The following is a 23,498-nucleotide window of genomic DNA, read 5'->3' as shown; positions in this document are numbered from 1 at the left end:
ATGGCTTCGGGCATTGCTGATGAAAAGTGTGCAAGAGTCACTGAGTGATGGAGATGGGAAATTTGAGTCAACACTGATTCCCTGTGAGGCCTGGCTCGTCTGGGAGGCAAAATTGCACAATTTTTGGGAGGGACAGTCTAGGCTGCAGGAAGGCAGGGCAGGCACGTTTTGCACATTTTTTCGAACGAACAGGGAGTGGTGGCTAGAAATCCATATTTGCGCAATTTTCTAAAGGAACGGGCCAGCTTGCATAAAGGGTCAACAGACAAAAATTTCGCAGTTTTTAGGAGGAACTACCTAGGAGACTCGAAGCCAAAACTGTGCAATTCCCAAAGGGAACTGGTAGTTGGATACTGGGGTCACTAGAAGCCAAAGCTGTGCAATTCCCAAAGGGAACTTACAATTGGCTGGTGGGGTCACTGGCAGTAAAAACTGTGCAATTCCCAAAGGGAACAGGCAGTCTGCTGCTAGGAGCTACTGGCAGGGAAATTGCACTGAAGCTGGGAAGCCAACCTACTGATCACCTCTACGCAATTTATGAGTTGAGTGGACTATTGGACAACAGAAGGCCTACTCATGAAAACTACACAATTTCTTGGATGAGAAGCCGGTCGACTGTCCGGACGACTGACTGAGAAAACGACGCAATTTTTTTAAGGGGACAGAGACGGGCACTTGGTATCTTTTTGGCCTATCTGTGCAATTTCATCAATTAGTTGAGTGAGTGAGGTCAGTGGCCTCTGTGCAATTTTTGAAAGGAGTTAGTCCCGAGGTGACTGTCAGGTCTGACTATCCGAGTGGTCAACATGGAAGTTGATTGAACTACTTGTGGGCAACGCAACTTGAAAATACTAGCTTTGTGCTTCTGCACTGTTTTGGTTGACAATCGATCGACTCGATGGTGGGGTGATGCTCTGGCTATCAGAGGGGACTCTAGTCATCATGACTTCAGCAAAAATGACTAAGTGTGTGAATGATCGAAAGATGCATAAGTGATCATGTAAACACACACTAATCTGACTTGAAAACGACTCAAACCATCTAGACACATGTTCAACATGACTGACCGACGGTGCAAGTGACAAACGTTGCACTCGTGATTGACCATTCATTGATCGAGATGACGCTTATGCGATAGTGAACATGACTTTGTGTGTGAGTATGAGAGATGCTTTCATAGCAAACACAACAAGCACATACAAAGTGAAGACTTTGATCATAACCAGAACATGGTTGCAAGTAGGGCTTAGACATCAACATTCAGAAACTTGAATGAAATCAACAAGTAAGGTGGATGCGAGGACTCACATGAGCTCACGGAGTGAACCCGCGTGTGTGTAGTCATCAAGTGAAACTCTCAAGGTAGGCTCCGAAATTGGTGCAGGTCAAAATTTTGGAGGGTACTTGTAGCCACTACAACAGTTCCCCATAATTACACATGGATTGCTCCAAAACCCCTCATCCATCACTCTAATTGGGTGCTCTACAATGATATTTGGATTTTATTCAATTTTTCCACTTAGGTCCTCTCCAATTCCATCACCCATGTCTCCTCCAGTTAGTTTCTTTGTAGCCCTATTTGAACTCTATACAATATTTCCCTATTTGAACTCTATATAATATTTCCATTTTGGTTGCTGCAAAACCTCCATTTTCAATCCCCGAAATTCACTCTTCCTTAGGGTTTGGGGTAAACCCTAGCTCTACCTCATATTCAACCTGGAAGTTGATATCATCAAAGATAATCCATTGGTAGGTTGAATAGCTTTCACTTGTTCCTTCGGTGCAAATCTTTCACTCATTGTTTCGCTACAAGTATTACTAGAGGGAGAAGGCAACCTCATCTTGACCTTGGGCAACAAATTGTCAGTTTCTAAAGGGTTGGCAAGTCGTCAGACATCTGTGGGTGATCCAACAACCAATTGCCATGCCAGAGATCAACTACCTCTGTAGGGATCGTGCATGCCCTTGTGCTTCCAGAAAACAATTCGTATAATGGAAATGAATCATGGATAAACACAAGCCAAACTGGCCAAGTAACAAGGTTCCCCTTCAAGTTTGACAATATGTTTATCAGAATGTCCTTTGAAATACAAAAAATATGATTCATTCACGTACTAGACAGGTTCATATGATGGTGAAAGCGATTCGGTAACTTTCTTCACCCCAGAGTATACCACCACTTGGTGCAAATGATTGAGCCAACCAACAACTCCTTTGTATAGGCCTCATTTGAATACGTTGTCTAATCACACGTGTAATAAATTGTTAGCTACTTCATCTTACACCAACCAGTCTATTACTGTTTTGGTAACGAAGGTCCAATTCTATGGATTTCATGTTGCAACACGAATCTTTTCTATTCTTAATGAAGCAAGTGGTGGAACTAGATACTTATAAACGTAAGTTGTCGAGGTTCCTTCTAGATGTAATGTTTTCCTATAGCAAGTTTTGTTGCAATAATATGATTGTTGCTTATACAACGTTAGGGAAGCATAAATTGAAGTCTTCTTAACTATGTTTATTATAATATAAATGAAAAGTGGAATTTTTCTCCATTACAGGTTTATGTTTCTTCTCATTTTCATGACTGGTTATGGGATTTTGCATCAATCTCTTTATGACGTTCCACTATTTCGTTTAATTTAAAAATTTAATAACTTCTAAATCTATTTTTAAATTTACTTAAAATTTATTTTATCATGATTTTTTTCATATAAAGTTATTTTTTTTTTTAATTGAGACGGTCTTAATTATTTTTAACTTAAGTAGTTTTATCACATGATTTATTAATTACTTCCAATTTTATATAATTTATATATAATTTGCATGTCTTTTACGGTTTTAGTCTTTTCATTTAATTTTGTGAGTTATTCAAAATACATGTTTTACAGTTTTAGTATTTTCAATTGAATTTTATGAGTTAATTAAATACATTCACCATAGATATGACAAAGAAAAAAATACCAGATTAAGCATCTCAAATTTACACATGAGTTCTTTAGTTTTTGGCAATATTGATAGGATTTATTGAGAATTAAAAATAGATAGATGAACTGTTTTCCGTGAACTAAATTTTGAATGAATTGAGTAGGACAAATATTGAGTGTTGTAAATGTCACTTTCTACTCACACCAATTATATAATAATCTAAACTAATTATCTCATAACACTATTTATATAATAATTATCTGCAGGGAGCTCGCATCTGTGGTGCAATGAGATCCGTTAATCTAGGTTGAGGACATATCACATTGAAGAACATCATTGTAGTAGCATCATTAACGAACAGTAGAAAAGTAAATCTGCGGAGGTTGAATTCCTAGTGTCTATATGATTATTATTGATAATTAAATTCATAGATAAAAATTCTAATTACGAAAACCAACTATTTTAATAAAACCTTCAATCACATAAATGGGAAATCGCCAACAGATTCGATATTAATCTTCTTATCAAGTTTCTCACTGAAAAACCACACTTCTTCATGAAAATTGAAATTTTAATCTTAATAGAAGATTAGGATTTGGAAGGACATATAGAAGAGAATTCAATAATTTGCAAGGGCATCTACCGGAAGCTAGAGAACTCGACAAAAAAATTCAATCACATCACCATATTTGTGACGAAGGAGGAAGAACGTGGAAGAGCGTTAAAGAAAACTGGATAAACAATCTCAATCACATCAACCTCTATAACAATGTCCACGGTGGGTTTTAGGTTTCTCGGTGTCTGCAGGGAATGTACACTGGCGGATGTTCACTTGGCGGTCGTGTTTCTATCAAGAACGCCGATCGCATGCCTATAGTTAACCAACTGCGGCGTTTCGCCCAAGTATTTGTGCACCGATTCTGAAATGGAGGTTGAAACGCCCATCAAATGCTCATAATGACATTTACCAGCTATCGGCGGATGCCAAAAGATACTTAGCAGTGAGTGATTAAGGTCTGTATATGTGTAACCCAAATCTGAATATGCTAGGCATCTCTATTTACTACTGCTAGCTCTCGAAGCATGGCACTCAAAGAGCAAGAAAACCCACTGGATGTCAGGGACTCTTGTCTTGAAACCCCAGTCTTCAGTTCATCAGATTGATCTGGCGGCCCCTTGTAAAAATTTCAGACTCCCAGGAGCTTGACTGACTTATACATACCGACCATATTCTTTTCAATTCTACCCATTCCATATCGATAGCTCAAGCCAACCGCAATAGAGTCTGCTGCTATCAAAGCTGGTCCTGTAAGAAATGTAACGGTCATTGCAAACGCTACAACAGAATGTCCACAGTGTCCACATACTATAATCCTTGGTTGCAAAGCCATGAACAGACCTGTCAGTAAGCAGTCATAATAAAACTTCAGAACATGTAAAGACTGTTAGGAAGACATTTCGGGATCTCATTAGACTAGTCTAAACATCACATCACTCCCATACAGCAGCAATACGTTTGCAGCGATGGTGCGCAAAACATTACTCCCATACGAATGCCTCATATGATTGAACAGTCCACAAAATCAGCTGATAGATCAAAACTTCTCATATTGTTAACATAAAAACAATGACATCAAACTTGAAAACTTCGAATTCTATTATAGAAATCAGATTCAGTTCATGAAAGCGGTAACCCCAGTCACACCAAATGCATGGCCCCACTGCTGCAATGAAAACAGTGCGTTTGGCATGAACAAAATGGCCAGATTCACCAAACAGATGACCGGACTATAATGCGTTTGGCATTGGTGATTGTACGATCTTTTCACTGCAGACCAATCATGTGTACAATTTTAAAATCTCATAAAAAATAATGATTTATTTTTATATGTAAAAGAATCTTGTTTCATTGTTATTATAATTAAAGATTAGTAAAGAAATAATCTTATTGTTATCGTTAAGTGAAATTAATTTGGTACGGTGTAGATTTCCACTAAACAAAATGTTTACTGGTCTATTAGTTGGTATTTGGACTACACTAGCTAAACAGCCTTTGTCCAAATACACAGATTTCCGAAAACAACACCACACAACAAAACCATAAATCTGCACTACAATGAAAGAGTAGAAGTTGGTGCACATGAGCTCATTCCACAAGGCAAGAAAGCAAGACTATTCAGATCTTGGTTTTCAGAACTGAGCTTTCTATTATAGCTCTTAATTGAAGTGTGCTTTATATTTGGATGCAAATCTTGTTACAAGTTTCAATTTCATGAAGAATTCCTAGCAAGGTTTTTGTTTGATTATATAGTTATATCTTTAAAATTATTGAAGCCATTGTTATGTTAGGGGCATGAACCATAGTTTTGCAGTTTTATGTTAAAATTGTTGACAAGGTTGATACTATCTAACATGGAAGCCACTCGACTTTGAATTGGTGCAATGTTGAGTATGTTGAGTAGTAGAGATCAACATACGAGATTTGATTATATGATGCGATTTGATTATATGATGCGTCATGTGAAATTGATGTTGCAATAACAATTGAATCCAATGTTGAGTAATAGAGATAAGCCTAAGCCTACATGATTTGATTATATGGTGCCTCACGTGCAATTGATGTTGCAATAACAATTGAATCATGTCTTTGTAAAGCTTCCAATAGGAAACTTTTGAAGTATGTGATTCATGCATCAGCCTAAGTTACAAAACATGTTAACGATTTCCTTATCATTCGTTATCCAACCATCCATACCTCCACCTTCATCTATGGTTAGGTGTGATATACTTCTTCCTTGGTATGATTCCATTTACAACTGTGGACCATCGAGATGGTAAAAATTTTTGAAGCCATGCGTGATTGCACCAACAGTGGAATAATAAACTCACTAGTAGAAAGAAGAAGAAGAAGAATGATCTCCTCACATTAAAGAGATCAATTCACTTTTCACACTCAAGAATAGATTTCTCCATCTTTTCTAGGAACCAATGCTTTATTCATCCACATCATATATGAGTGATCCCTCACGAGATCTCCATAAGAAAATCTAGTTCTTTTCCTCGTTAATTCGAACAGAAAAGCTTAATGAATTTAACATCCCACATAAAAAAATAGAGAACAAGCCTAAAGAAATCAATTGTCCATCTTATTGGAGAATCTAATTCCAACCACCTGCTAGGTGTCACATCTGTCCATCCAAGTGTCCTAGTTCAGTTTTAGTTAGTCGAGTTTAGTTCAGTCTCACTGTAGTCATTTATTGTTGATGTCTCCAATGTAATCTTATTTAATTGATTCGTAATATTGAGAATAGAAATCTTCTACTCCAAATTTTCTATTCATTCTCTCTCATGGTATTGAAGCATAAGTTGCATAAGACTACTTGAGAGAAACAGAGAGAAGAATTTCCACATTGCATAACACTCCAGAGAGAGCAATGTCTCAAATTTTTTGTAGCAAGTATCGTCAAAGTTCGTAGACGAGAGGCCAAGGCGAAAGCAGCTTGAATTTTGCACCTGTGAAGAAAAGGAAGTTCATCAATTGTGCATCTGTGAAGAAAGCCTAGCGTGTCACTTTCACACCCCAACAAAGAAGAAAGTACACAAATTGTCCAAGTGATCTAATATTGATTGTAAACTAAAATGAAGTAGAAGTGATTATTTGCCAACAGTGAATTGATCATTAACTTTAAGTGCTGAATGTGGAAGACTAAAGGAAAACGGTTGATTTAAGACTTAATCAAGAACTTAAGAAGCATAATTAAACATGAATTTACAGCAAAAGTAGATATATAAGACAACAAACATTGATTACAGAGTTCGTCCCATATGGACTACGTCTTCGAGTCTGCTTTCAAGATGGGGGTCGGATTTATTAAGGATTGATCCAAGGAAGTTTTTACATAGCAAAAATACCAGATTGAATGTCCACGAAGGCACTTCTAGTCTCTATCAATAGAAATCTCTCTTTCCTAGCTTTCCAACGTCTCTCTCGGTTCCCAATTCTGCCTCCGGACGACCAAGATAGATTGAAAACAAGAACTACCTCTCTAGCTCAACTTCTACATACAAGTCTCAAAGTCACTCTAATGCCTTTTACTTAAACAAAAGGTTCAACTTATAGACTTTTAGATGAATTCACAGCCCTAATGGCTAAATATGGCATGTATGTGCTATATTAAAGGTTGACGGTTACGGTCTTGTCACTTTGTGACACTTCATGACCTAGTCACATGGTGGGTACATTAAAAATAGAAGAAACAGCAACAAATCCCAAAAAACAGACTTTGGCTATCTATGAACCCGCTAACAGACAACTGACAATGCAGAATGTGTGTTTAGCTGGCATGTGACCTGGCAGTCTAACCCTTGGTGGCCACCTGTGTTGTTTATCCCTGCGGTTCTGGCTGATGCTGCAGTCAATCCGTTGTGGTCACATGCTGGCTTACGTCTGCTGTGTTATTACACTTACCAGCTTCCAAACCACATGCCAACTCCGATTGCTCATATGGCCCGACAGTTAATGGATCTCCGACGTAGTGAAGACTGCAAATAACTCCAACTGTGTGGTTATCTGTGCTGTTCACATGATCTGAAGGTTCTGCTATGGTTAATCTGACCTACGCGGTTTGGCTATGTATTTTAATATGATTTTAGCATAAGGTTTATTACATTGTTTAGTGCTAGGTATTTAAGTTTTAGAACTTAGGTTTACATAAAGATCTTCCACCTTAGCTTAGGATCTAGGACTTAACCTTTAGCTTAAGTTATTTGTTAGGATATTCTGACACATCAGAAATAGTTAAGTATAACTTGGTCAAGTGTAGAGTTAGTTAAAGTGTGTTTCTTTACTATGTACATTTGTAATTTATAATCTGATGGTCATGATATGTTCTAGACATGAAGTGATTTGATGATTCATTCTCTCCTTGGTATTACTGACACTTGATCCATGGCTTAACACCTGATTAGTCCATGATCTCTATTTAAAGAGCATGGAGGGTCATTTGTAGGGCGGTTGTTCATGAGAGAAGCTTATGTAAATTTTCATTCTTTTATTAATAAATTGCCTGAAGTGCCCGTGTTGGCTCAGGCCGTGGACTATTTCCCTCTTTAAGGGTTTTAACCACGTTAAGAATACTGGTGTATTGATTTATGATCTATTTGTGAGTGGTGTCCTTTGGTTCTCTATTTGAGGAACTTATCAAGTAAATTCCTACATGGTATCAGAGCTATTTGAGGACCGTATCTATTGGTGATCCAAATTGGAAGCTAGTATAACTGCATCCGATTGTCTTTTCCTAATCTACTGTTTCTGACCACTTTCAGACCGATATGACTGCTCTATTGTGTTAGGACCATTTGTTCCAGTGAGGAATCCCTTTCGTTTCACGCGAAAAGGTTTCTGGTAGCCCTATCTACATCATTTTTAAGATCTGGAGGTATATACTCTTTATTTGTTGTTGTAGCTATTTATCTCTCAGTTTATTTTGGTTGATTTATCTCTCTGTTTTTTATTAGCAGATCTATACTTTTCATTTCTACATATTCTCTTTACCCCTTGACTCTGTGCAGTCTGGGCAAATCAAAAATAAAAAAGAAGGATTTTTCTTATGCATATGATGTTTTCTGACATGCCTTAGTGTGATCTCATAAAATCAGAAACATCGAGGAAAATATTTGGTTTTTCGTGAAACCTAACTTCAAACCATAAGGGTTTCTTTTTTTATATATATCTATGTGTTGGGTTTTGTGGTTTTTTGTTTTGTAGGCAAAAAGAGCTTTTTCAAGTAAGCATGCACCCCAAAGCTTTAGTGAAAAAAGAAAAAACCTTCCTCTTTTCCAAAATTTACCAACCTTTTAAACTAGCTCACTTGGTCGAACGTTACTTTATGAGAATAGAGGTCTTGGGTTCAAGTCTTTCCTTTTTGAGTTACTTTTCAAAAAGCACATCTAACTTATGTTTTAAAGTTACTTTATGTAAAAGTGTTCTCACCCATTATAAAAAGTGAGTCATTTATTCTAAAGTCTCTTTATCTTTTATTTAAGTTACAATTTATTGGGTAGCTCATAAAGTACCATTGTAAAAGTGACTTTCACTTATTTATAAAATTGGATCACATATTTTTTTTTAAAGAGAGCTAATTAGATTAAGCTTGGAAAGCGGGTGTGGGGGAAGGGGGGCTTTTTTTTTAAAATATAATATTGTCATTCATTTCTGCACATTCATGCACTTTGTCGATGTCTTCAACAACTTTCTTCAAAAATCCATAACTTCTTTATCCGGAAGATATTTTCAGAGCCATTTTTTAATTGACGTAATGTTTCAAGATCTTCCATTGGAATGCTTAGTTTCAGTATCTACAACTTCAGTTTCTATTGAAATGGAAAGTCCATGCCAAGTTATTCTTGACAGCACCAACTACTACAAATGGTGGTCCTACATTGTGGATTTACTTAGGAGTGAAGGTCTTTACAGAATAGCCTCATGCCAAAAAATTAAACCTAAAGATGAAGATAAGGCAGCCAAATGGGAAAATAAACAAGATCAAGCACGTGGGTTGATAGGGATGCCTATTTCTCTAGGCCTTAGATTCCATATCGCAAAACTTGATACCCCTAATGAAGCAATGAAACAACTCACTAAAGTTTTTGGAATAAAAAATGAAATTAGAGCCTGTCAACTCAAAAATGAGTTGCTTATGATGGACCCCAATTATTTTTCTTCCACTGAAGATTTTTTGTCCAAATTCAAGACAATTAAAATTCTCTTGGAAGGTGTTAAGGTTAATAAAGAAGATGGTAGCCTTATCTATTCCATTCTTACTTAGTTGGGACCAACCTACTCTGTGTTTATTTCCACCTTCCATTCTACTAGATAAACCTTCATTTCTCAAGGAAAAGACTACAAGTCACCCACTTTTGATGCCTTTTGAGATTCTTTAATAAGAGAACAAGAAAAACTCTTACATATTGGTTTTCTTAATCCTGGAAACTCTTCTAAGGAAGCCTTAGCCGCCCAACAACAACCAAATTCAAAGAGTCCTAAAAAACAGTATTCAGAAAAGAATGGTCCTAAACCAAATAAGTGTCCTAAGAAATTTCATTCTCAAAATGAAAAATCAATTCAACAAAATGATAAGGAAAAGAAAAGAAAAGGGAAGAAGACCGATAGACATTGCAACTTTGTAATCAAGATGGCCACCTCGAATCCAAATGATTTAAGAAGATGGAGGCCTCGGAAGCAGCAATGAAGAAGCATAACATCCAATTGGAGTAGTCTTCAACTTCAACTTCATGGTTGTCAAGAATCTCGGTTTGTTTATGCACTAAATGTATCTTCTTCTTCTCATTATCATGAGTGGCTCATTGATTTTGGAGCTCCTTACCACATGGGCAGAAACAAAGCCATGTTTTATTCTTTAAATGATTGTAACACCAAACATATATATGTTGGTGACGATAGATCTCTTAGTGTTGTAGGGATTGGAACTATTCATCTAGGCAATTGTCAATTTAATTATGTATTATGTGTTCCAACCTTATCTTGTAACCTTGTATCTGTATATTAGATAAATCATTTAGGTGAAGGTAAAATCGTTGATTTTTCACCTCATGATGTTGTAATTTAGGACCTAAAAGATCCTAGACATATTTTAGCTACTAGCATTGATGATTATTCTACAAGGTTGTATAATTTTAACAACTTTGGGTCATCAACTCTTCCCTCTGTATATTTTGCTCATAATGATGAAGTGAGCAAACTTTGGCATGAGCAACTTGGTCACTTAAACTATGAGTCCCCTCAAAATATATGTAAAGAAAATATGGTGACATGTCTTCCTATGGTATCTTGTAGAGATGGTGTTTGTGCGGGAGGTGTACTCGGAAAACATCATCAAGATAGCTTTGAAAAACATGCCTCTTGGCACGCCTCAGCCCCTTTACAACTTCTGCATAGTGATGTCTGGGGTCAACTTCCATTTGTTTCATTTTGTAGCTACAAGTATTTCTTAACTTTCATTGATGATTTCTCTAGATGCACTTGGGTATACTTCTTAAAACTCAAGAGTGGAGTGTTTAACATGTTATTGGCCTTTAAGGCCTTTGTTGAAAAATAATCTGGACATCAAATTCTTAAGCTAAGATCTAATAATGGCAGAGAATATGTTAACAACAAATTCATCAACTTTTGCACTAACAATGGAATTCAAATGCAACATACTGTTCCATATACTCCACAACAAAATGGTGTAGCTGAAAAAAAGAAACGCACCTTAAAGGAAATAGCTAATTGTATGCTTCAAGCGAAAGGACTTAGTCTTAATTTTTGGGTAGAAGCAATTAACTGTGCAAATTACATAGTAAATCACACTCCTACTAAGGTTTTAAATAATATCACTCAAGAAGAAGCATGGAGCTCAATTAAACAAGATGTAAGTCACTTTCGTGTTTTTGGAAGTGAATCATGGACCCATATTCTAGATGAGAAACATAAAGCTTTATAACCTAAGAGTGACAAATGTAATTTTGTTGGATTTTTTGAAGATGTCAAAGGATATAGACTTATTCCACTTAAGTCCAAAAATGTTATCATTAGAAGAGATGTAAAGTTTGATGAAAATATATTGGGCTATGAGCCTATCTTAGCAGATGTGCCACCTCTCTCTATCCCTTCTACTTCTGAAAATATTTCTTCTTTAGATGATGATAGCGAGTATGATAATCCTCCCCCACCTTCTCAGGATCCTCGTTCAACTCCTCAGCTTCCAAAATGGGTATGTGCTACTCGGGATGCAGTAGGTGCTCTTGCAGGTGATCTTATAGATCAGCGACGTACATGTTCTCAATTCGATAGAGCCTCTTCTTTACTGGTTCAAGCTTCAGTGAATTATGATCCTAACACCTTTGCAGAATCTTCAGGCCATCCAGGTTGGGATGCAGATATGAATGAATAATATCGTTCATTATTGGAAAATGATACATGGGATCTTGTTCCTCTTCCAAAGGGACAAAAAATTCTTAGATACAAATGGGTTTACAAAACCAAGTATGGACTAGATGGGAAAGTTGATAAACATAAATATCGTCATGTTTCTAAGGGTTTTTCACAAGCTGAAGGTATTGACTATACTAAAGCATTCTCCCCTGTGGCCAAAATGAACTTTATCTGCCTTGTTCTTTCCCTTGTTGGCTTTCAAATGGGAAGTCCATTAGATGGATGTTAAATCTTTCTTATTGCATGGGGACTTGCATGAAGAAATATATATGGAAAAACCTATTGGCTTTATACAAATAGAGTCTAGCCTTGTATTGCAGCTTAAGAAATCTGTTTATGGCCTCAAGCAAGCCCCTCAGGCTTGGTATGCCAAAATTGATAGTTTTCTTTTAGATACTAGCTTTTCTAGGTGTCATTTTGAAAATATTGTCTACACCAAGAAAGTGGATAAGTCTCTTATCATTCTTGCTCTTTATGTCGATGATCTTATCCTTATTGGTAGTGATCCCAACCTTATAAAACATGTGAAGTCCAACCTTAAAAAGAAGTTTGAAATGACAAACTTAGGACACTTGCATTATTTTCTTGCTCTTCAAGTCTTGCAATCCAAGGAAGGTATTTCCCTTTCCCAGTCCAAGTATGCTTGTGATCTTCTACGCCACTTTCACATGGAAGACTGTAAGCCAACTCTTTCTTCCTTTTAGTCTAGAGCCAAACTTTCAGTCACTTGTAATTCCCCTGAAGTTGATGCTACCTTATACTGTCACCTTGTAGGAAAACTTTTGTACCTGACCCATACCCATTGTGACGTTTCCTTTGTTGTTGGCCTTATTGCTCAGTTTATGCAAAACCCAGATGAAAGTTGTTGGAAAGTAGCTAAAATAATACTTTGTTATGTTCAAGGTACAATTCAATTTGGGATTCATTACAATGCAGAGGAATCTCTTCTATTGGTTGGTTTCACTAATTACGATTGGGCTGGTGACCCTGATGATCGGAAGTCTACTACAGGTTATGTCTTCACTCTTGGTTCTGGACGTATTACATGGGCTTAAAAGAAACAAAGTGCCATTTCTCTTTCTCTAGCAGAAGTAGAGCATCATGGCACCATAGAAGCTAGTAAGGAACCAATGTGGCTTCAGCAGATCCTGTCAAAGTTTGGGTTTCAGCAGCAGCATCTGACTACACTTTGGTGTGATAATCAATGTGCAATTCAACTATGCAAAGATCCAATCCAACATCAGTGTAGAAAACACATTGAACTACACATTCACTTCATCAGAAAGTTCATTCATGACCATGTCCTCCAATGACAATATTGTTCAACCGATGATCAAGTTGCAGACATCTTTACAAAGGCTCTCACAAAGGCAAAGTTTACTAAAATTTGATTTATGGTTCGAGTTCAGGAAGTTGTCACTAAGGGGGGATAGGCTCTAATTCCTCCTTCCTTCTCCTATTGTGTCATATTTGTACGTCTTTCAATCCCATCCCAAGTTTTTCTTAAGGGGGGATGTTAGGATATTCCGACACATAGGAAATAGCTAACTATAACTTGGTCTAGTGTAGAGTTAGGTAAAGTGTGTTTCTTTACTATGTACATTTGTAACTTAAAATCTAATGGTCACGATATGTTCTAGACATGAAGTGATCTGACGGTTCATTCTCTCCTCGATATTATCGAAACTTGATCCATGGCTTAACACCCAATTGGTCCATGATCTCTGTTTAAAGACCATGGATGGCCATTTGTAGGGTGACCGTTCATGAGACAAACTTATGCAAATTTTCATTGTTTTACTAATAAATTTCCTGAAGTGGTCGCGTTGGCTCATGCTATGGATTGTTTCCCTCTTTGAGGGTTTTAACCATGTCAAGAATACTGGTGTATTGATCTCTAATCTGTTTGTGAGTGATGCCCTTTGGTTTTCTATCTGAGGAACTTACCCTGTAAATTCCTACATTATTTACACCTTAATTTAAAAAAACCTTACAAACAACATTGTCACATTATGACAATAATAAACACAAGCACACTGGATTTAATACCTCTGTGGTTTATATCTTTTAATTTAGAAGCCGAAGAACCCATAGTATTAACCATTTCTTTCATCAATGTTTCAAATCCCAATTGGGATCCATCACTAGGACATTCTTGAATGATGAGAGTAGAAGAGCTTTAATGGGGGTTTAAATAGTTTATAATAGTATGAGGTGGGAAGATATGTCGGCTAGTATATATCAGATATTTTTTCTAATCATTATTATTATTATTATTATTATTATTGATGATGATGATGATGATGATGGTTAACGTCCACTGAGACCAAATTGGTCTATCGGACCTACAATTTTCTTAATTTTTACTTGTCTGGCTCCTCGTCTTTCTTAGCGAGATTGGTGTTGTAGCTTTCTTTCTTTTCTCTACGGTCTTCCAACTTCCTTTGTCTTGTATCTCCTTCATCTCTTCTGGTTCTTGGGACATTGGTGTCTTAGCTTCACGATCTATAGTCGGAGAAGTTTGGTTTAGGAGATCTGCTTTGCTGTTAAATGAAGATTTATTTTCTGCCGTATTCAAATTCTCATAACTGTTGATTTGTTGGGGCAGGCTTTCTCCTTGCTTGCTTTGAGAGTTGTTTCCTTCTTCCTTGATTTCTTGTGACTCAGAGTTTTCGGTAGAATATTCTTCTTGTTTGATGACAGTGTAGTGTTATTTTTGTGCTCCTTCCCACCATGTAGATCTGTGGTGGTTTTTTCTAGCAAAATTTTTCTCAGAGGCTTTTGGGCAATTTTTGGCTAGATGCCCCGTCTCAAAGCACGATCGACATCTGAAGAGGACACTTTCATAATCAAGCTTCTGGTTCCACACGTAGTCTTTACTTGTTAGGTTTATTTCAGCTGGGAATCCGGCGCTGAAATCCATTTCCACACAGATGCGTGCATAGGTGGTTCTGGCATATTCCTCTGTTTCTGAGCACTTGCAGTAAAATTTCCCAATTGCATTTCCGATGGCTTTTAGCGAGGAGAGATTCCAGAGATGCAAGGGTAGGCATGGCAATCTCACCCAAACTGGTGCTGAGGTTATCACTGCTGTAGAGGGATCGAATGATGGGTTCCATGGCTTCATGAATAGGCCTGATTTTTCCCAAAACCAAGGGCCGGAATCTAGAATACATTGTCTGCTTTCAGGATTTTCAAAATCTAATATAAAGAAACCTCTAGCACAGGGGTAGATATTAATTTCATCAGAAATGATAGGCTTCCATACCTCCGAGATCCAATTGTGGAGTGCTATCAGCCGCGGCCAAAAACCATTGAACCGGAAAATTAGGGCACTTTCGGAGAACTTCAAAGCTTCATCGAGTGAGTCCTGGACCACTTGGATAGTGGGAGCTGGGGCTTCACTCACGATATGGGCAGGAGATTTCCCTCCAGAGACGGATGAGCCACCAGTTATTTTTGCGAAGCTCGGAGCCATATTTGCAGATCTGCACCAGATCGAAAAAATGCTGGAACAGCAGCAAATATTTGAACCGCAGACCCTAAGAACCTCCACACGTTCCGCTGCCTCCAAAACTGATGTGATCAAAGGAGCTCACAAGTAATAATTATTATTCTTATTTTCAAACACATCAAAATAATAATTATTAATTATTAATTATTCAAAATTATAATAACAAGTTTATTATTTGAGTTAATATTCAATACATATTAATAATAATATGTGAATATTTTTAATTTATTATTATTATTATTATTAAAAATAGTATTTAGTGTATTAATATATTAAATATTTAAATATTAAATATTAATAATAATAATATTAAACTTAATAATAATATCAATGTTTTCTTTTTCTATATAAAACTACCTAAGCACCCATGGGGGATTTGAACAGGTGACCTATCGCAAGGAATGCCTTAACAGTGCACCCATTCACCATCAATCCAAAGCCCCATGGGCAATAGTATTAGTGTTAATGTATCAATAATTATTAATAATTAATGATAATATTAATGTATTAATAATAAATGATAATTAATAACTAATAGTTAATAATATTAATGTATTAATACTCGATAATTAATAAGTAATAATAAATGATAATATTAATGTTAATATATTAATAATAACTAATAATTAATAATAATATTAATGTCAATGAATTAATAATAATTATTAATAATTAATATCAAATAATTTATAATAATAATGTATAATAATTGTTAATTAATAATTAATAATTATTAACTAATAAATATTAATAATATTAATGTTAAAGTAGTAATAATAATAATAATAATAATAATAATAATGATTAAAACAAACAACCGACATATCTTCCCACCTCATACTATTATAAACTATTTAAACCCTCATTAAAGCTCTTCTACTATCATCATTCAAGAATGTCTCGATGATGGGTCCCGGTTGGGATTTGAAACATTGATGAAAGAAATGGTTAATACAATGGGTTCTCCGGCTTCTAAATTAAAAAAAAAAACACGAGGACATTCTAAACCACATCCATCATGAATACTTTAACCAACACTAGACACTGAAGAACACTGGAAAAGCTGATGAAGCTGAAGATGACCTGAGCTCTTAGGATACATTGGATTGAAAAGATCCTCCTGGATCAATCCTCTCCACTTGAAAGCTTTTGGACCACAAACGTTTGATTTAAGCAGACATCAGTTGAGGGTATAGTTCCCTCACTCTTCCGATCTCTATCCACCCCACCTTTCTCAAATTCATGCCCTTGAGTCGCACTCAAAGCTATTCAACACCTCCATGCCTTGAAGAACAAACCTTCTTGTCCAAGTTAATATCTTCCTACAACTCATTCATATACTCATGTGCTAAATCATTAACAGTCAGAATTTGTATCTTCCTCAAGATCCATGATCATCGGAGATTCATACAACTTCAGATTTTCTACATTTACAACTGAGTAAATATGCATGTAAGGAGGTAAATCTAAACGTATTGCATTATTTCCAATATTTTCCACAATCTTGAAAGGACCATACCTGAACGTGACTTGAAAATGATGATTGACTCAATGCTTGTCATGGCACATTTTGTACTCACCCTGACTCTTCTCTAACTGATCCTGTACTGCTTCATGTATATGTTGTATCCATTGAATGAACTTAACTGCTTTGTTTGCATCATCATGTTCACCCACTTTATCCTCTTCACCGAATAGGAAATCCATCATTGAATTTGGTAGATACCAAAAACATGTTTCAAATGGCAATCCATTAGTCGACAAATGTAAATCTCAATTGTAAGCATGTTGCACATAAGGTAAAGATTCATCCCACAACTTAGGATGTTTACCGCAGTAACCTTGGAGACTATGTATGACTTTTTTGTTCACCACTTCTATTTGTCTATCTGTTTGTGGATGAAAAGATATGATCTTCTTCAACTTTGTGTCCACGAGTCCCCATAAAGTGGACCATTACTCTCCTATAAAACGAGTGTCTCGATCAGATATAAATGAAGTATGTAACCCAAAATCAACCCATACCTATTTGAAGAACATCTTTGTAGTCTGTTCAACAATCGCTTTCTTTTTGCACGAAACAAGAATGCACATCTTGCTGAATCTGTCAACCACAACATACATGTAATCATGTCCTCTCCTATACATCGTAAGTCCTCCAACAATGTCCATGGAAATGTTGTCCCATTGTCACAAAGGAACTGGAAGTGGCATGTACAAACTGATCTTTCGATAGGTTGGCTTGTTGATCAAACATATCACACACCCTTTAGTGTAATTAACAACTATTTGATACATGTGAGGCCAGTAACAATACCTTTGAATTTGTCCATAGTCTTGCTTACACCAAAATTTCCTGAAATGCGAGAAGAATATGCTTCCCGAGTGACATGTGCTCTTTCTATCTGTGGTATGCACAACTTACTGTGATTATATAACAACCTATCATGAACATGTTAATTGATTTCTTCCACCTAAGCACCATGAGTTAGTGATTCATAAATATATTTGAAATCAACATCTGTACTATATTGTTCTATATCACTTTCATGTCTTAACGAACTATTCTACAAAACTACTGAAACATTCAAAGATGGTCTAGATAACATATCAGCGACTTTGTTTTTGACACTTTTCTTGTACTTAATTACTAAGTGAAATTGCTGAATAAATCCCATCCATTTGTAATAATTAGATTGTTGCAACTTACTTTGAGACTGAAGGGACTGAAGCGGCTGATGTTCTGTGTGAATCACTGTTTCCTTACCCATTAAATAATGTTTCCATTTCTTAACACTTTTAACCAAAGAAAATAGTTCTTTATCATATGTTGGATAATTCATTACTTCTTTAGAAAGAGTTTCCGAATGAAAAGAAATTGGTTTCCCTTTTTGAAGTAAGACTGCACCCATTGCATAACCACTAGCATTTGTTTCAATTTCAAATGACTATTGAAGATCTGGTGAAGCTAAGATTGGTGTTGTGACAATTTTCTGCTTAATTGTATCAAAAGATTTTTGTTGTTTTCCTCCCCATTGAAAGGGAACCTTAGAACCTGTGAAAGCATGTAACGATGATGCAATCAAAGAAAACTGAGCAATAGATTTCCTCCAATATTGGATTGCACCTATAAAAATTCTAACTTCAGTCACATTCTATGGTCTTCGACACTTAACAATCACATTGATTTTAGTTGGATTTATTTTCAAACTTCCACCTCCAACTATGTAACGAAGATAATTCCGTGAAGTTTTCCCAAACCCACATTTGGAAAGTTTAACGTACAAGTTTTCACTATGCAACACTTCAAAAACTTGTTTAACATTCTTAGCATGCTTTTCCATACCTGAAATGAAAATCAAAATATCATCTAAGTAGATTATGACAAATTTATCAATGTATGGGTAAAATACATCATTCATAATCTGCATGAAAGTTGATGGTGCATTACACAAACCAAAAGGCATAACTAACCATTCAAATAGTCCTTGCCTAGTGTTGGGCCACTAGTTTTTCATTATTATCATCACTCTTTAACGGCTATTTCATCCATTTATACCATTATTTATCACATCATTTATCATACTTTATCATATAATTTCATTTTATACTTATTTATGCTCTTATGGATAAATATTATTTCTTCTCCTTTATTTTTAATAAATTGATGATTATTATGAATTATTTTACCAATGATGGTTTATTAATAAATTTTTTGTAACATCACTCACCATTTTAGCCTCCAAGATATTTTCCTGATTGTATATTTGATCTCCAGCTCATCATTAAATATTCCAACTCAGAAATTAGCTCGAATAAGAAGTGACAGTTTTTCATTGGATATTTCGGGAAAATGGAGATGAATTTGGAAAATCTGAAACGTGGGTTTTGTTCAAAACGGACCGAATTAGTTTCATAACTAGTAGTTTTCCCAAACTCTGTTCGTATTAAGAGAAATGGAAGGTTTTCTGAAGACATTTCTCTCAGATTCATTGTTGCGGCCGGTTTCCAAATTATCTCAGTTGCAATAGCAAATTTGACATGTTCCTGTTGAATGCTGATGGAAGGATATTTTAGACATGATCTTGGTGATCAATTTGTTGTGAACAATCCAATTTTGATCTGGGAATCATTTTGTAATAATCTTTGTTGTAACTTCTCCCTGGTCTCTATGTATTTATATGAAAACAGAGATCAAAGAAGGGGATTCAGGATGGATTATTAGAGATTAGATTAGAGATAGATAGGATAGGATAGAAGGAGATATAATGGAGAGATTTAAATTTTCGTTGGGGACCTCAATTGCAATATATAGAATATTATTTTGAAGGACACATCGTGCTATAATGAGGATTGAATTCAATGGTTAATACATAATCTATGTTGTTGTTCATTCTTATTCTTTGAAGTAGGTCAACAGTATTCGCTGGTGGCTAGGGCCCAGCCCCTGGTGGATCAAACTGTGATTCTCTGTGTTATATCTTTCTAATTCATGGGTGTTTAATTGGATTGATGTTTTTCCATTGTCTGCTAGTTTATCTTGTTTTCTACTTTTCAATTTCATGTATTGCAATTAGTTTACCTTTCTTTAATTCTAACCTTATGTGCTTCATAGCTTTGTCATTAGATTCAATTTATGCTTCCTGTAGATTAAATTATTTAGCCGTTAAGACAATGAATCCTATTGATTTAATCAGATGTAAGAGTTTGGTATTGTTATAAAACTCTCAGTTGACATCATTTCTATTTGGATTGCTTAGTTGAGATTGAGTGGGATTTAGATTGAATTATGTAAGAAGAGATTGGTTATTTCTACTATGCTCTCACTTGATGCTATTTTCAATTCAATTGCTTGCTTTAGATTTGATTATGGTTTTTCTTGAGATTAAGTCCTGATGCTTAGATGTATTATATCCTTTAAAAGTTATAACTTGAGATCTATGATTGCATCTAGTTACTCTTGTATCAAGTTTTATAGTTAAACTTAAAAAGCATTACTCTCTGGATTTATAGTTTGCACATATTGTGCACACTATTGAAACAAAAAGACTTACCCAGGCTGATAATTAATGTGAGGAAATTAGGAGTTTTAAAAGACACCTTTTAGCACCCAACATTTTGGCATTGTTTCTGGGGAGAGTGTTGCCATGTCACAGAGAGTGATGAATTTTTTGTTTCTTGGAAAGAATTGGGTATTAAAATGAAAGGTAAGAGCCTACATAATGAGCAAGTAAAGTTCTTGCTCCTCCACCCTCTTTTAAGCACAATTTCATAGAAGTTGAAGTAGGTGTTTAATATTTTTCTACTGTGAAAAAATTGAGTATTAAAAATGGAAGGTAAGAACCTACATAATGAGCAAGTAAAGTGCTTGCTCCCCCGCCCTCTTTTTAGCAGAATTTCATAAGAATTGAAGTAGGAAATATAAAGGTATAATTTTTGAAAAAATATCATAATTACACTCGAGTGGTGATGTAAGCAGCACCCATTTCACTAACCAATTGACTGGAACATTTGAAGAATGAGCCTAAAAGAAAAACATGAAGAACATCTTCTATTACGGTAAGAAATGGCTCACATTTATATTTTTGAATTCCCTATCCAACATCTAGGAGGAATGACACAAATGCATATAATTCCCCCATATTCTCTACCAAATTCACATGGTTTGGCAAACGAATACCCAGATACATTTTTATTTGAGTTTGGAATACTTTGTAGAGGATATTATTATTATACTAATGATCAAAGGTTGAAAGTGTTTCCTCTTACTTTGAAAGGAGTAGCTCTCCGATGGTTCATGAGCCTAGGTGGTAACTGCATCCAAGCATGTGAATACATGAAGAACATATTCTTGAAGAAGTACCACAACTATTGCAAGGAAAATGAAGATATTTTCGATATGATACAAGGGGAAGATGAAAGCTTGGAGGACTATGTGGAGCGATTTTGATACGACCTTCAATAATCAAAGCATAAGTATTTGAAAAAAGAGATCTTAAAAACACTCCTACTCAAAGGAATCAAAGATGATTTTTTAGAACTCTTAAATCTGAAAGGAAAATGTGATGTTTCTCAGTTGTCATATGATGATGTTTTTGAATTGTGCATAAGGTATTCAAGAGGAATCTCCAAGGCTGGTAAGAATTCTAGAGAATTTTCTTCTTTCTTTTCCAAATCTACTACAAGAACAGGAGACATAAGAGCTGAAATCAATGTTTTATTTGAAAATTTTAAAGTTGATTTTATTAGCTCTCTAAATTCAAAATTGGATGTTTTGCAGGTTCAAAAAAATCACGAAATTGAAGAATTTTTTTTTCCCTCATTACCAAAAGGAGCATCCCACAGATAGTTGTTCTTCCTTATCTAGGATGGAAGTAGGATATCAAAGAGATGAGAAAGCTGCAACAAGGTCAAAACCATGGGAAGCATGGCCTACAGGTATGGTTCAAAACACTTCCTCTCCATCTTCTTACTTGCATAATCCATTATGGAATACTCATGTGTTAGGGCAACCATGTCAATCTCAATATAACCCCCACAAATCTTGTCTACAAGTTTGGCATGGTTTATCTTATGATTGCATGACTACTCTCCTTCATCTTGTAGCACAAACACATCCTCTATATTCTCCACCAACTCTTCCACAACATCTTTCTTTCCTATCAAAATCATTCACTCAACCCAATCAACTACATCATCAAAATGCTTCATTCCTTACACAATTTCCTGTTCAACTCATTCTACACCCCCACCATAATAAACTAGTAAAACATGCTTACAGTGTTGAATTGAAAAACTTATCCACCCTTCCCACCCATTCTATCTCACATGCACCATTGGAGAAAACTTATACTAAGATTCAGAATGTTTCAAATCCAAAAATTGTAGAGGTTATGGAAAAAAATGAGGCTTCTTCTAGTTTGCATCAACAAGTTGTTTTAAAAGCTCAAGAACTTCATGATATGATGGCTACAGGAAATCAAGAAAGTAAAGGATATATTTAAGATTGGTTTCACTCCATCATTTGTTTGCAGCATCACTCTATACTTCAACAATTTCTTACACCATCTTTTCAAGGGAAGTTGGCTTCTCATACCCTAATATTTATTAATATGCATTTTTCAAATTTGGGTATATACATACTTGAGGCCTTATTTCGAAAATGGCTCCACTGGAAGTACTCTTATACGTAATCATATTAATTTTTCAAATTAGAATAGGTTAGTATAGAAAATAAAATAAATAAGGAAATGACATAAACACATTTTTTTAATGTAAAAATAGTTGTTTTTGTTGCAACACACTGTGGAAATCAACATCGGTGATAAATTTTTAAATTCATTTGTATATGTAGATGAATTATAATGAAAATTACACTTCTACAATCACTCATATTAATTTTTGTCACCAATTTGAAAAAATTCTTGAATATCATATTTTTTTGGCTTGTGGGCTTGATGAAATTTCTGGAAACACAGTCGGAATAGTGATGTTTTGAAGGACCAAAAGCGAATATTTTTAAAAATGAATTTCTATCCTAATTGGCCGTTTATTTTTTCTTTCCAACCCAATTTTAATCACTTAATTTGAATTTGAAATGAAAATCTTATAACCAAAACAATGATTTGGTGTCTAGTACGTAGCTCAGGAAAAAAGTTGGTACAGTTAGATTTTGGAGGCCTAAATGACTATATTTTGAAAACATGTTCCTATGGTATATTCCCCTATGAATCTAGTTTACAATGTAATTTGAATCATTCATTTTTGATATCATATGAGAACATTATGACCAAAATACTGACTATCTACCGCAAATTAGCACTCTTAAAACTCTGCTTTTCCGGCTGTTCACTAGAGTATTTGACCCATCAATTCTTTCTGTTTTCAAAAATATTTCTATTGGAGATAAATAAATGAATATAATTTCATTTCCAATTTTAATCATTCGAATCCGTCATCAAACGAAAAAACTATGCTTAAAATATCCATTGTTGTTCTAAGTGGGAAATCGAAAATGACTCTGTTATGCAAGTTGTTCTGAGTAAAATTGACATATCA

The 23,498-nt window shown here is 35.4% G+C and overlaps 1 pseudogene; it reads right to left on the bottom strand.

Annotated features, from left to right (window-relative positions):
* Positions 1–23,498, bottom strand: part of LOC149171996 (kinesin-like protein KIN-14U) — a 92,067-nt pseudogene that overhangs the window by 58,181 nt on the left and 10,388 nt on the right.

Source organism: Pinus tabuliformis, chromosome 4_2 (assembly GCF_031772625.1).
Source record: "Pinus tabuliformis cultivar Carrire ecotype Pingquan chromosome 4_2, CPIR1, whole genome shotgun sequence".
NCBI lineage: Eukaryota > Viridiplantae > Streptophyta > Pinopsida > Pinales > Pinaceae > Pinus > Pinus tabuliformis.
The sequence above is the reverse complement of the archived record's forward strand: the minus strand, read 5'-3'. Positions and strand labels throughout refer to the sequence as shown.